The sequence below is a fragment of the Rhipicephalus microplus genome, chromosome 4, assembly GCF_043290135.1.
Source record: "Rhipicephalus microplus isolate Deutch F79 chromosome 4, USDA_Rmic, whole genome shotgun sequence".
NCBI lineage: Eukaryota > Metazoa > Arthropoda > Arachnida > Ixodida > Ixodidae > Rhipicephalus > Rhipicephalus microplus.
Window position 1 is genome coordinate 194,706,157 of NC_134703.1, and position 16,451 is coordinate 194,722,607.

Here is a 16,451-nt window from a genome sequence, read left to right on the forward strand (position 1 = left end):
AGGTCGCTCAGAGGAAGACTGGTTGTACTTCGGCGGCTGGTGGCGATGGCAGTATCTTGCAATGTGACCCTCGACGCCACAGCTGTAGGACACGGGCAGAGGACGTTCAAATAAATGCTGTTGCGAGAGCTCAGCCATGAAGGGTCTTTTCATGTTTTGCGGAGGCTCGGCAGTCTTGACTGTAGCTGTCCGTCGCTATGTGCCCCGGCTGGGACAATAGCGGTGCCCGAAGTGATGCTAGGATGCCAGTGTGTCTCGATGCGGCCACAATCTTCCTGATTCAGGGCAATCGGTAACGCACAGTGATGGTGGAAAAGAAGCACGTAGCGCTACTGGCATTGAGTACTGCGGAGAATAGGTGACGCCGTGCTGCCGCAGTTTTTTGCGCACGATTTGCGGAATGTTTGAAGCAAGGTCGGCGGGCGGACTCGTATCCACACTAGCTACCATTGTGACATTTGCCAGTCATACAAATTTAGGTACAATGCGACGCATTTTCAACGTCTCAAATGTACGGAAGTGACTAAAACATTCGAGACAGTGGTGATATCTTCTCAACCTACCAGAAAATATATATGTATATATTGTTCGGTGAAAATTGCATCTTCGAACCCTTGAGAAATGCCCCACGTTATCTTTTTCCAACAACTACGGGTGTATATTCTTGCACAGCTTGAGGACTTCATCGATATGCGTTGTGCAAGACTCCACATGAGTCCCAGCTTTTTGAGCAGGCGTCCTCTCAGCGCGTTTATTCTTTGAGTCCGTGTCACCGAAACAATTCTTGACCTCTTTAAGAAAGCGTTGCTACGTTTTAAACGACTCTTCGTGATTCTAATACCACATGAGATTGGTTTCTCTCAAAGATATTGCAACATACTCGAGCTTGGAGTTTGCGTTCCAGTATTTGTGATGACTCACCCACTCATAGTGCTTGAGCCACTCGTGCCCATTTTATCCTCCTGTTCCAGCAAACGGATGTGGTTCCATGTAGTGGTGAATAGGTGCATCCGGCATGGATGTAGAAGTGGTAGCAGCTGGCCCTGCTTTTTGTTCCTCGTTAAGGAGCAGAGTGATAGTCGTCGGTGAGAGACCGGTGAGGTGACAGCTCCAGTGAAGTTGAAACGGTTGTGGCTCCGTGGTACGTTGGCATCGTGTACCCATCATCTGCATCACTCTGTCACGTCTGCGAGCGCAGGTTATTGAGAGGTAACGCAGTAGTAGCTTCAGGGGCCTTGAGTTCGAACCGAGACTGTCGAAATCACAAGGCACGTCTACTTCCTCATTCTCTCTTTTGACCGAAGACGCACTACACACATGTGCACATATTGAAACTGCAACTGTAACAATATATACTTTCGTAACGAGTCTAATAGCAACTTGAATATTACCTGCTAACGGCTTCACAGCTATTCTGCACCCGGGGAAGGAAAGCTCGACAGCGATTTTATTTGCGTAGATGTAGCCTACCTCTTGCATGGCTAGCTCGCTGAATGCTTTTCTATGCTTAGACAGGGGAAAAATGAAAGTTTTTTTATTTGCGTATCTTCCTCTCACAGTTTCTCATGTGTGTGCATGGAAAGGAATAAATGCCAGAAAGGCCTCAGTTAAGATGGTTAACCAGCGAAACTGAAACGTGCAGTCCATGTGTTAGATAAGTTCAGCCCCACGGTGCATTGAATCCAGTCACAGTTCCTGGTATGGTATGAACGTTTAGCGCCGCTGGTCATTGAGGGTGTTGACGATGACGTCAAAGACATTGTTGACGTACATCGCACACGCCACACTATTATTTCCCAAAATCTCGACGCGTTCGATGAACGTCATCTTTTGCAGGGACCATTCTAGCGTGTCATAGCCATTTATTCTAGCTCCTTCAAGCTGCTAAAATACCTTGATTGTTGTGTGGGGTTGGCGTCTCTGATAAATATATGGTGGTTTAATATAAGATACGTTGCAGTGGAAGGCTCCGATGATTTCTATCAGTTGGGGTTATTTAACGCACATCCAAATCTTAGCACACGACAGAACAGCGTTTCTGCCTCCAACAGAAATGCAGCCGCAGCAGGCAGGATTTGATTCCATGACCTGCGGGTGAGCAGCTAGAACACCACAGCAAGGTCAGTTCATTGACGTGACCACAGAAAACTGGATAGGCAGACAAAGTTAGAAATATCACTGGCTTGACGATTGGCCTCTTTTTTCGAATGCCTCTTTTTTTGCATTCACTGCCAGCAATTGACTATATTGTCGACTACACACACAAATGCAATGTCTCGGTCAAACGCACTTCTCAAGAAGTCACCACTCTGTAGTTTTTCTGTAGTTATCCTTGGTGCTTGTAACGTCTTAGATATTGAACGTGACTGCCTTTTCATCAATTTTGAGCCGGACCACATTCATGGCCGTGTAGAAGATGTCACTTGGTTCCACACTTCGGTGTTCCAAGCTCCATATCTTATGCTGGCTTGGGAGAATAGCATGGCATTTGCGTTATTTTTCAGCGCACGGCGAATGTTTATCTGTGGCCACAAATAGCTGGCTTCTTCCCCGTAGAGCAGTCATAGGGACCAGAAGTGATGGCTAGGTAATGCGTGCCGCCAACGGGATGGCTCGAGTTCACGGCTGCGTCGTCGAACATTGCAGTGCGATTCATCACATGGCATTCAGGCGTGCACTGAAATCAGATCACCGTAGCCGAAGCGCTGAAGCCTAAAAAGTGGTGTATATGTTCCCCAGGCAAGTGCCACTGAGGAAATTCCTCCCGAAAGTGGGTGCTGACGCCACACAAAAGCGCCAGCGCAATCGCCACACTGACACTGTTCTGGAACGCACTACTTCTTTCTCGCCGTATCCACCCAGCGATGTACAGCTCTCACAGAAAAAAAAAACACAAAGAAACAGTTTTGCTCAATGAAAAGGCGTACATACTGGCCCATGAAGAGGCTGGTAGATGCCACGAGACAACTGCATGTTTGCTGAGATATTCGCGCAGCTTCACAAAGCGGGCGGGTCAAGTCTGCAATCATAATTGGCTACTTTTCATGCTGAGGTAACAGGGCTTTTTGATTTTCCGTGTCTAGCTACTTGAGGGCTGCCAGAGCCAGCCGGAGCACGTCTGTCTTTCTGAGCTTGCTCCGCCCACCACAAAGAGCCCTTCCGGTAGGTAGCTGTTATCACGCGTCCGCATAAAAACTTTTATTCAAAAAAATCTACCGTCGACAACGTTCAGTGAGACAAAAAAAATTATCTTGTCTGTGCCTGAAGAGTCAAGAATACTGAAAACAAAATAAACAAAACTTATGTCGTCGTAAAGATTGAAACCCGGTCATTTGCGTGACAAAGAGCTGTTCTATCACAAAGCCACAATATTAGTTAGAACTGCTGTTGATAAAAACGCTAAATTAATGTAATGTAAGAGAAGTAGTTTTCTTATCGCATGATATTGTGAGGTCTGAGTGCGGAATTGTGCCAGGTATCGGAACAGGCGTCAAAATTTTTTTTTCTGGCGTGGTTAAGGCATGTACGAAGCACCAAAGCAGTCTAGCAATTTTGAAGGCAACGCGCAAGAGCTGCGATTGCACCTGTAGAAAGACTGTTGAAAGAGAAGTGGTTAAATAAGGAATACAAGCTAAAAAAAAAGGATGACGACGATGAACTTCGAATGGGCCTTTTGTGTTAGAGTAAGTCTCTAGCGTTATCAATATTTTTTTGGTGCCGAAAAACCCGATGAATAAATCGACTGAAGGCCAAGCGAGGATCCCTGTGAGCGCAAAGTACCACTGCTAGACAAGAAGCCAGATCTCTTCTGAACACGGCCGATGTCGACATTCCCAAGCGCAAAGGTGTGCTTGATAATCTTGCTTCGTGTAGCCACTGGCCGAGATGCAAGGTAGATGCCGAGATCGAGGAACACTTACCGGTGGATGAGTTGGAGGCCGCATACGCGACTGCCGCCTCCACAGCTACGAGGCAATCAGCATGCTTGCTGAATCAACTCTTAGGATAGAGGCACTGGAACGAACTGGGAGAGATCGTGGTACTCTTACGCAAACGCCCCTTGTCCGACCAAACGTCACCGATAAGCCTCTTTTACCACACAGTTTATTGCAACCCAGTCTACCTAAGTTCCAAATTCCAACGTTTAAAGGTGCCCTAATTTTGAGGACTCGATTCGGGGAAGCGTTTGAACAGACAGTTCACCTAAATTGCCTCGCGTTTAAAACAGTTTTTTTTTACCTGTGGCGATACCTAGCCGGAGAAGGTGCAGGGGCCACAGTAGGAGTTTCAACATCCGAGCATTCCTAGAACTGTGTTATAATTGTCTTCAAAGAATGCTTTCGTTACAGAAACCTAATTGAGCAACATAAACTAAGGGCTCTAAGGATTCTTACCCACGTTAAGCAAGGCACTGACGTGCGAGGTTTGAGACGTTCGTGTGAAACTACGCAGCTGCACAGCCGTTGTCTCAATTATCTCTACGTGCCTATGCTAAGCTTCTCAACCATGCTTATCAACATACTGCAAAGGCACTACCGTGCGACGTCGTCTTTGTGTTTACGTGAGAGCGATGAGCTAAACCACTGAGGAGTTATTCACCAAAAGCAACTCAAGCTTTGCCTGGATCATCTTCAGCGGCGGCTATCGCTGATGCCTTGTTCAAACAATTACTAGCCTTCAGTCGTGCGAAGTTGGAAAGTCGTGTGCAATTCATGACACCAAGCGAAAAATGTGCTGAATGACTTAAAACGACAGTAAGACATGCCACCACTTCTGTTTTGCACAATTCAATTTTGAAGAAAACGTACTCCTTCTTCTGCCGCTCGAAGTAGCAAGGCACGCGTGCTTATGAAAGCTACCCGTCCCTCGTTTTGAAGAAAGAGAAGTCCCAAAAACATGTTTTGCTGCTCATCCAGGGGTCACCAGGCACGAGCTTGTCCAATTGAGCCAAAGGGCTCATCCTGCAACCAAAGACAACCAACAAGTATGTACGACTCAACGTACTGATCGCGAGGAGGTGCACAAGCATCAAGAAGTTTTACAGCAGCATTGGTTTCACCAGAAACATCGCTGTCTCATCGCTTCATGCTGTCCTGCAGTGGCAGAGTGTAGAGAGCAGGAATGACGAAGTATATCTGCAGACCCTTGGTGCCTTGATCATTCATAATAAGAAGCACCGCTGGGTCAGAGACATTCTAGATAGTGGAAGCCAGAAGTCGTTCGTCAGTGAAGAGTAGCCATGAAGATAGACTTCAAGGTTGTAGGAGAGGCAAGCATATCGTTCAACAAGTTCGCTAAATGGTCTCCTTCGAAAACTGTACGCTTTAAAATAGTTGAAGTACCCTTACGCAGTCAACAAGAAACCCAGCTCAACTTTATGAATGCTATGGTAAATCCGGCGATATGCCGTGACATCACTGGGCCGTCATCTAACAGGCATAGTGTGCAACAGCTGCGTTTGGAAAGCAAGGTCATGGCTGATGACCGTATGCATGTGCAAGTTGATAAAGAGTCAGCACTTAGTGTGCGCATCGAATCTGACTACTTGTGTAACATTCTGACTGGTGAAGGTATTCGCAACAAGTAAGTTAACGGGCTCACAGCCATCAAAACTTGCTTGGGATGGACACTGAAACGACTGATTTGTCAAAGAGGCTTTCTCAACCTCAATACTAACTTATTGGTTTATGTCTTGTGCGTGGAGAGCAGCGAATATTACGATTAAAGAACTTCGCACATTTTACAATTTTTCTGGGAGCTCGAAACTGTGTGCATTGACGATATTTATTATTATCTACAAACAAGTCCCTAGTTTACTTCAAAAAGACCAGCCGAATGTCCAATGGCAGATACTCAGTCGCTCTTCCATGCAAGTGGGAATAAGCACCTCATCGGTCACAGTCGGTATATTGCTGTGAACCGTCTGCAAAAGCTGGTGAACAGACTCTTCCGAAAAAAAGGCTTGCTTGACTGCTTCGTTATAGTCATGCGACAGAATATGTTGCACGATCACGCACAAGTTGCGCTCAAGAATGATATTGATGACCACCTGGTCTTTTACATGGCACATCGAGAATTTATCAAAGAAGAGTCATTGACCAGCAACTGAGAGTTGTGTTCGACGCGTCGTCTCATGCACCACTCGTGCTTTCGCTCAACAACAGTATAGAAAATGAAGGTACCCTAAATCTAGAGCTTCTGTATGTGATATTTTGTTTCCGATGGTTTCTGATTACCCTAAACTCAGACATAAAAAAGTGTTTCTGAAGATCGAAATAGAAGAGCCAGACAAAAAAGTCTATCGATTTCTTTTATACGACAAGACGTCCAAAGATAAGAATTCTAATGTTGTCGAGTAACGCACGATGCGCGTGTTTGTTGGGGTCAGCGTTCAGTCCATTTCTGCTGATGGATACTATTCATAGCCACATTTACAACGCTAATCCTGAGGACGAGAAGCTGGAAGTTAGTCTGAAAAAGTCGTTTTACGTTGATGACTTGCTCATTAGAGAAGATACGTTCAAAGACGCCTTTGAAGTATGCGAAAGAACGAAGGCATTCATGGACGCCGCAGCGATGAATCTTCGGAAATTGGGAACTAATGACGACACACTGCGAGAAGTTTTATGGCAAAGTAAATGCAGATGGAGGCATAAACAACACTAAGGCCATATTGGGCATGCGGTGCAATACAAATTGCAATAGTTCAGAATTTACTCCTAAATCAGTAATAGAATACTTAACGTTACAAAGGCAATTAGATAACGTGTGGTAATCGGCTTGCTATGTTATCTACCACCGCCTGAGCCAGGCGCGTGACGTGCCAACAACTGAGCGTCATGTCTTTCCCCGCTCTTTCTTTCTTCCGAACTCCCTCTTCTTTCCTATGCTTTAAATACTGTGTTCACGACCAATAAACGTTTCAGTCCCCAGCGCTGGTCTCGCCTGTCGTTCACGCACTGTGTGTGCACCGGCTATGTAACAGTGGCGACGAGGATGGGATCGAAACCCATGACGAAAAAGAACACGGCGAGAAAAACCACGGTATGGCATTTCAAGAACCTGCCCCAGTGACGACGGCTGCCGTGGCCCACCACCAACTTCCCGAGTATGATGGCGAGAGGGACAACTTAAAAGCGTACGTCATCAAAGCAGAGGCTTATTTCGAGGCAACGGGGGTTACCGACACAGCGAAAAAAGGGCGTTGCTTGTAGCAGCGTTAAACACGAGGACTGTGCAGATTCTGACGGGAGGAGTTGCTCCGAAGAAGCTCAACAGCCTAACCTACGAAGAAGTCGTTGCAGCGCTGGATGAATATTTCGACCCGAAGCGCCACGAGATAACGGAAAGCTTCCGGTTCTTCAGTCGATGTCAGCACGACGGTGAGCCTTTGCAACATTTCCTTGTCGACCTCCGACGCATTGCAGACAACTGCAATTTTGGCAGCACGCTGGAACCAATGCTCCGCAACCGTAAATTCTGTGGCGTCAGATCAAAAGCCTTGCAAAAACAGCTACTGGTAAAGCCAAACTTAACCTTGGAAGAGGCCGAAGCGATAGCACTATCAGCCGAAACGGCAGAAGATGACGCAAATGAGATATCGGGTGATGGAATTACCGTACTGAAGGTTGGCGCGCAAAGCGTGTTGCGGACGCTGCGGAAGTAAGAAAATGCGGATGCTGCGGAAGTAAGAAGCATAACAGCCACGCTTGCGACTGGGCCAAGAGTAGGTGCTATCGCTGTGGTAGGCTGGGCGATCTTGCGAAAATGTGTTCGAGCGACGCGCCGAGGAAACGTGAAACCGGGCAGACGCATGGCATGCAGGGAAGAGCACTGGCGGTGGCGGAAGACCATGCGGAGGGGAACGTAGACGAAGCCCTCACCTCTGGACTTTGACTTCATCTCGGAAGTGGCAGTTAGAACCCCCAATCCACAGGACATTCACTTGGTGCAGCGTTGACATGCCCATGCTGATAGACACGGGGTCGCCCGTCTGCGTTGTGCCACGCGAAATATATGAAAAGAACCGGGAGAGATGGCTCACATTGAAACCTTCATCTGTCAAGCTTTCATGTTACCTCGGCAAGCTCCCCGTTCTGGCACGATTGAACATGAATGTAGCCTACAAGGGTGCCGTAGTAGACGGCTCCTTGGTATTATTAAATTGTCCCGGTCGTAGCCTATGCGGAAGGGACCTAATTTTTCAGTTGAGCAATGCAGAGTCACCTGTCCTTAACTTGACTGCGGAAGCCAGATTGCCAACGAGTCTCCCGGCCTTGGAAGACATTGTCAACGAGTTTCAAGACATTTTCAGCGCGGAACTCGGCTGCATCAGTGGTCCCCCTATGCACCTTCAACTCAAGGAAGGAGCTACACCCAAGTTCTGTAAGGCACGATTCATTCCTTTCGCTCTCCATGATAAGGTTTCTCAAGAAGTTGACAGACTCGTAGCAATTGGGGTGTTATCACCGGTAGCACATGCGGAGTGGGCTACGCCCATTGTGCTCGTCTTAAAAAAAGATGGAACAGTTCGAATTTGCGTCGATTTCAAGGTCACGTTAAATCTCGTATGCGAACTGGAGCAGTACCCATTGCCGGTGATTAACTATATGTTTGCATGCCTAGACGGCGGAGAGTACTTCAGCACTCTCGACTTACGTGACACATATGATCAAATACCGCTTAACGAAGAATCGCAGAAGCTATACGTAATAACACACATCGGGTGCTATTTTGCTTCAAGAGGCTGCCTTTTGGCATAGCGTCTTCCCCAGCCATCTTCCAGCGAAAAATCGAAACAGTCCTGCAGCGGCTACCAGGCGTGGAAGCTTTTCTCGATGATGTGTTGGTTGCGGAGTGACAGGGAAACAGCGAGACCCTGCGAATGGTACTGCAGCGTTTCCGTCAGCACGGTGTAAAACTCCGGCTAGACAAATGCAAATTTAGTCAGCCTTCAGTCACATACTTAGGGCAACAAATCAACAAAAACGGCCTACACCCCACTGAGAAACATGTGGAAGCAATCGCCCAGGCTCCTAGCCCGACAAATGTGCAGGAACTACGCTCATTTCTGGGCATGCTGTCGTATTACTCCAAGTTCCTGCCGAATATGTCATCTTCGCTTGCACCTTTGTACCAGTTGCTTGGCAAAAATGCGCGTTGGGTCTGGGGAGAAGCTCAACAAACAGCCTTTTCCAATTCAAAGAAGTGCCTACTTGCGGCAAGGGTGCTCGTTCACTACGACCCCGAAATGCCATTAAAGCTGGAGTGCGACGCTTCGCCGCATGGCATTGGTGCCGTGTTGTTTCATACGGATAGAAAAGAGAACCGGCTCATAGGCTTCCGTTCACGAATGCTCACCACTGCGGAGCGGAATTACTCCCAGCTAGAACGTGAGGCTTTGGCCCTTGTTTTTGGGGTGTCGAAATTTCGCGACTATCTCCTCAACAGAGGTTTTACCTTGGTCACAGATCACCAGCCGCTACCGGGGCTGCTGAAAGCGGAGAAGCCGACGCCAGCGTTGGCCGCAGCACGAATACAGCACTGGGCTCTCTACCTTGGTGGAGCTCGCTACAAGCTTCAGTATTCGCCCGCTAAGCTGCTACTAAACGCTGACACCCTCAGCCGGCTACCGCTGCAGACTCCAGTTGCTCCGTAAAGAAGCGAACCCCCAGAGTATGTTTCAGCTCTAGCAAGTTTCGATGATGGTACTGTGTCTGTCGAAGAACTCCACGCTCTAACTGCGCGGGACCTCTTACTAGCGAGGGTCGTGGAGTACACCAAGCAAGGCTGGCCAAAACATGTAAAGGACAGAGAGTTGGTGCAATTCTCGGACCGCCGGTTAGAGCTATTCGTAGCCAATGGGTTGTCATACTGGGATCATTGAGTTGTTGTTCCCACAAAAGCACGAGAACGGGTGTTGTATATGCTGCATGAGACGCATCAAAGGTCATCGGCAATGAAGGCTGTCGCCAGATCGGCATTATGGTGGCCGGGACTAGACCGAGAGATAGAACACCTCTCAGCGTCGTGCCACAACTGCGGGCAAAAACTTCCTATGCCAGCCTCTGCTGAACCAGTGAGTTGGCCAGCAGTTAAGGAAAAATTGTCCAGGGGGCACGCCAATTTCGCCGGGCCGATCGCAGGCAGCATAATACTGGTAGTCGTGGATGCTGCAACTAAGTGGATTAAAGCCGTGCCCATGAGGCAGGCAAGCACGTCGTCTACTAATGCCAGCTTTCGCAGCATTTTTGCCAGATTTGGTGTTCCACGCACAATAGTTACGGACAATGGCACGCAGTTCACTAGTGATGAATTCCCCACTTTTGTGAAGAACAATAACATCACACACCTCCGTACGGCTGTGTATCACCCCCAGTCTAACGGGCTCGCTGAACGAGCTGTTCGGACGATCAAGGAAGCTTTAAAGAAGATAAGCGAAAGCACATTAGAAGAGAAATTGGTGGAAATTCATTTCAACTACAGGAGAACGCCGTGCCACGAGGGAAAATCCCCTTCCGAACTTCTATTCGGCTACTTGATCCGCTCTCGCTTAGACTCATGTTTCCCACATTTCTCAGGGTCACCCCAGGAGACAGAAGAGTGAAAACTGCCACCCGGCACAGCCATGTACGCCCGTAACTACGGCCAGGGGGAGAAATGGACACCAGGGAAAGTTCAGTCCACTACAGGGTCACGCATGGTCACCATACAAACGCCCGCTGGGGTGGTTCGACGTCACATAGACCAAGTGCGTTCCAGGCCAAGCCCGGCATCTGCCCGGAGCGGCGCTCAGCGAGACCAAGACGAGAGGAGCCCTCCGGCTGCAGCGGCGCCCACACCGACCGGCAACGAAGGCAAATTGAACGAGCAGCCTGCAGACCAGGTGGTACCTGCGCAATCGTCGCCACCTATCTAGAATGCGCAGAAATCCCCCCAAGTTTTGCGACGCTCTACCCGGGAAAGAAAACCAGTACAGCGTTTTCAATTATAAGAGAGGAGAAATGTTGTAGTCGGCTTGCTATGTTATCTACCACCGCCTGAGCCAGGCGCGTGACGTGCCAACTGAGCGTCATGTCTTTCCCCGCTCTTTCTTCCTTCCCAACTCCCTCTCTCTTCCTATGCTTTAAATACTGTGTTCACGACCAATAAACGTTGCAGTCCCCAGAGCTGGTCTCGCCTGTCGTTCACGCACTGTGTGTGCGCCGGCTATGTAACATAACGGCATCTACTGAAGACGGCATCCAGGGTCTAAGACTCCCTTGGAGTACTCTCACCTTTCACATTGACAGCCAAGCTTCTATTGCAAGGATTGTGAGGTCAGAACGTTGCGTGGGACGAAGACTTGTTTGAAGGAATTGGACCACCCTAGAAAAAATGGTGCACCAACCTCGTGCAGCTTGGACTAATTAAACTTCCATGCTGTGTCAGAAGTGATTTCCAAGAAGTCACAGATATGGTTGAATCTCACCTTTTTGTGGATGCTAGCCAGAAAACAAATGGTGCTAGTGCTTATCTGAAAACAAACAACCTAGAAGGCGAGTCTACCACTACGCTTACAGCGGCGTAATGTAGAGTCGCACCGAGGAAATCACTCAGGTTGCTGAAGTTGGAGTTATTGGGCGCTGTTAACAGAGAAAGGATACTGAAGTACATCCGATCAGCGTGGGTTTTTGACAGTTTCCTAGTACTATGTGGAAAGACTTCTATTGTTCTCAACTGCATCCGAGGAAGCGAAAACAAGCTGAATCCGTCTCCCAAAAATAGAGTAAATAAAACTTTAATTGTAACAGTCGCAGAAAAATTGCGTTGCTGTCCCGGGCGAGGAAATCCTGCAGACTGAAGACACTAGGTTTGTGTGCAAAGGCTCCTTTGGAAAGCTGCGTCTGATGGAGCTGTCGATAATGGCTCACACGAGCTAATTTGGAATGGCCTTCAGAATCCATCAATTATTGAGACGAAAATGAAAATGTTGACCTAGAAACTAAAACTACAAAGTTTTTGTGGTCATGAGAACCAAAAGGGAAGAGGACGTGTTTACCTATCTAACGAGATTCAGTGATTTATAGAAGCGGCTACGCGTCACAGCGATGGTACTATGCTTTCTCGAAAAGAGCCGGCGTGAGCCAAAAACCGCTCTAGGCCGACGTTCCGCAGCAGAATTAAGGAACGCCGAAGAGATGTGAATCCTTCAAGTGTAGAAAGTTATGTTCTGAAAAGATATTTGCTAATTGTCATGCAGAAAAGCGGCTAACAAGGATTTTGTACTGAGAGAAATGAGCCCTTCATTGGCCCAGAGGAGAACTTCATATTGGTGGAAAGCTCCAAGAGTTCGACGGCACTCGCGAAGAGAAGCATCCAGTCATTCTGTTATGTAAACGTGAATATACGCAATTAATTGTGACAGACGACACTGCTGTGTTTTACATGGTAATGGTTTAGGCACAACAATGCAAGTTAGACAACAATTTTGGGTCATTCAAGCAAAAGATGAGGTCATAAAAGTAACCAAGTCATCTTTTTTTGTGCAAGAGATAACTTTGAAATCTACGGATGGGAAGTATGAGCCTACGTGAGTAGACAAAACGAGAATGTCTGCCCGTCCGAACTGGTAGGCATAGATTTAGCAGGCCCGCTGTATGCCAAACCAAGGAAGCCGGAGTCTGGCACTGTGTAGTCTTCCCTTTCTCTTTTCAGTTGTGCAAGTACCATAGAGGTATATTTTGAACTGACGAGTGGCCTGACATAAAGCATTTTCCTCCTCCCGTGCCGCTTTTTTTTCACGAAGAATCCTCTTACCATTTGCTCTGACAGCACCCTTACATTCAAGAAGGCATCGCGAAACTTGCAAGGCATCTGTAGCGTCATAAATGGATCTCCTTTTTCCACCTTCCTTGCTTCTCATTACATCAAATGAACGGTCATTGTACCTAGTGCGCGCTCCTGATGAGGATAGAGAGAGAGAGACTGATACGGTCAGTGAACTTCGCAGGACACTTGGAGAAGAAATTTTGATAGCGAACTAACAACATTGTTGGCGGAAGTGGAGGGCAATATTAATGTGAGGCCACTGACGTATATAAATACAGGCGCGAAATAACCTGCTTTGCACTGTTCAGCCAAATTTTGAGTCGAAAAACCTTTATTGGCAGAACAGGCTGACAACAATGAGGAATACCAGAAACAGATTTTACCGGAACCCGCCGGGTCCTATATAAACATTACGGCACAGGAGCAAGCTGCTCAAGCACCTGTTTTTTTGGGGGGGGGGGGTTGCAGGAAGGAATATCTGCTTGAGCTTGGTTCGCTTCATCACTACCTAACAGCGTCAGATAAAGAACTAAAGGTGGACGGCATCGTGATCGTCGAGGAACTCAACGCGTCACGGTGTGTTTAGCTTTTTCGAAAAATAAAGGATGTATACCCTGGACGCACCCGACTTGTACGAGCAAGCCCAGTTCACACTCAAGGCATGAAAATTATCAGGTCTGTTCGAAAACTGCACAAACTAGGGATTGCATTGGTTTCAGTGGGCCGGGAGATTGTAGCGAAAAGGACGGACCATTGCGTTTCTGCGTCGACTACAGAAAGCTAATGGCGTGACAAAAAATCGCAGCATATTAACCGAGTGAATAATGATGAGTGGACCAAAGCATCCCTAAGAACGTCTGTGCTTCCGTTCGTTCATCGTTCTTGATGAAATATTTGGAGCACGAACTAACAGGACACAAGAGAGTAGACAAACGAGCGCTGTGCTCGTTCGTATCCTCTCTTGTGTGTCATCATTGCATTATGAATATATACCAACTAGCCAGCCTATCAAACATTTACAATTCAGCACTTTAAATGCGGCCGGTTTCATGTATTCTACCCTGCATCTTTCCAATCCCTCTGTGTTGACCACTTTGATAGTGGTGTGAGTCGGCCGAGCAAGGTGTGCTTCCTGGCATTCGAGGAAGCGAACGTGCCCGACGCATCTTCAAGTCATGTGTAAATGGCTCCAGCTTTCTCCGTCTCTTGATAGACGTCACTCTAGGATAATTCGTTCTGAGTAGTATCACCAGGCCAATGTGTTTAAAGACTGTCTGTGAGTGCAGTGCTGTGCTCGTTGTGAAAGACCTTCTTCGTGGGACAACCTGGCTGAAACCCACACTGACGTACTTCAGAATGCTGCTAAGCCTACGCTGTTGACAAGGAAAATGTTGCCTAGTGTGATGACTGAGCGAAAATGACGGCGACAAAAGTGCGATGCAAGGCACGTGGAATTTTGAAGCAACTTCAGCTGCTGACACGTGGTGGTCCTTATAGGTAGCGTGACATGATTGGGCTACATGTGAGGATTACGTGGCGGTCAGCTTTGTGGCAGGGAACGAGCCGAACAAGCGGCAGACGGAAGACAGCGGGCCGAAGGGTCGGAAGTGGGTGATTCAGGTTCCGGCCAGGGAACGCGGCTGTCCCCGCTACTGCCTTTACACATCTAGCAGGGGTGGCGTTGTAGGCACAAGTACTGCATCGCGGGCGCAGCCTGGCCAGCTGTTCAGTTATTGCCGCGGGCATTGCGGATCTTGCAGAAGCGTCTTCACTGTCAGCTTTTCGGCATAGTGACGGACGTGGCCTGCCTAATGGTCATGATTGCTCCGAGCATCGCGTCTCGACGCAAGCTGTTTGCTGGGTGGGCTGGGAAGTTCCTGCATGCAGCATCGCGTCTCCAATGCGGGTTGATTGCTCCGAAGTCGGAACCACTTTGTCAAGCACGGTCGTCATCACAGCGTCGCGCTTTTTTACACTGGCGCACTCCACAGCACCTTTCTACTACCTCCTGCTCTGAACCTCACCAGCGTTCATCATGCCGCTGATCTTGCCTTCAGCTTCCTGAACTTACCCGAACTCATTCTCTATGGTTAGTTTAGTTTCTGTGTCCTCATCGTAACTAACTGTTTAATGTAGCTATCTTTCCGCACTCTCATAAACGCCTTGCCACAGCCCATTTTCTCTTCACATGCCACGCTAAACAAGAGTGGCGAACGTTAGTCCTGAGAAACATTTTCATTACGCCTAGTAAAAAGCAGGATATCCTGGCACTGGCCGACTTCCAGATATCCGAAGAGCACCTTCTGATTTTAAAAATGAAACCCAAGTTCTGTCTTGTACTTACCTGGACGGATTTGAGAAGCTCGCCTTGACACGGTCAGTGGCATAAAAAGTTCAGAAAGCGGAAGGTTTGCATTGCTTTAGGGATTGTGTTCCAACCTTGTCAAAACGAAACGCGAAGGCGAGTTTACATTGCTATTAGAACACGATCATTGGTTTATTTGTTTCTATCCGCCCGAGGCATGTTATTGCTGATAAAATAAGGTAATATATCTATGTATCTATCTATCTAATTATTTATCTATCTATCTGTCCACCTACGACAATTAGTTCAGCTTGCAGTTTAGATAATAGTATTGATACCAAACGTGGTATGGCATAACATGACTGTATTAAAACATATTTGGCTAGTCATAATATGAAAAATATGACATGTATGTCATGAGTGTCATGATTTACATTTCATCATCCTGCAGCACTTGCGGCGGATTCGCTCACATACCATGTTGCGAAACGTGTATGGTATGACATGATTGCATGGTGAACACAAGTGACAGACCTTGACATGAAAATTATGGCAGCCACGCTGAGGCGTCTGTGCAAGCAGGCGTTCGGTGTGTAGCGACACTACGGACCCGAGCTAACAGGAAAGTTTTGACTCCCTCCCACGCCCAGCCATGCGTGGCTTTGCCGTGTCTAAGACAAGAGGATCCTGGGAGTTGAGCCGACCTCGGGTGATTGAAAATTTAAGCCCCCCCCCCAGCAGAGGCAACACAACCCTTTCACCCTTGCTTCACGCAGACGGCACACTTGGGCTGACCTATGCAAAGGAAATCGGCTGTTGCCTTTTCCTATCTACCCTCTCTTATCTTTTTCTTTCCTAACTCCTTTCCTTGCGGTCCTGTCTTCTGATTGTTTCAGTTGCTTCCCAGTTTTCATAGGCGGCCTGGGTTCTCTTTGTGCTCTATATCCAGCCTTGGATATATTAAATTGGGGTATAGACGCTATGTATAGCTGGCGTCTACATGCCCTACCCATTCATTGTAGCGTCCCCTTGTTGGGCTCGATGGTGGGTGGCTACCATAGCTGCTGAGTCATAAAAGAGTTCATTGGTACGCCCTTCCCTCCACTTTCTGATCTCTCTCTCTCTCAAAATAGTGCACACCGAAGTGACATCGAGCTTTTTTGCATCGTACAAAGGCGCTTTCCCCGGTATCATGTAATCCACAGTGTGCAAATCAACAAGCCAGTGAGAGGTGTCTCATCTTTTCTTGTTGCCAAACGCCTCCATATAAAACTAGGACAAGGATATAGGATCAGTAAAATGCCAAGTGAAGATAGTCTTCTTCACAACTTTTGTA

The 16,451-nt window shown here is 47.7% G+C and overlaps 1 pseudogene; it reads left to right on the forward strand.

Moving 5' to 3' along the window:
• Window positions 1-5,386: 5,386 nt before the first annotated feature.
• LOC119172997 (uncharacterized) lies at window positions 5,387-10,993 on the forward strand (annotated as a pseudogene).
• Window positions 10,994-16,451: the final 5,458 nt, after the last annotated feature.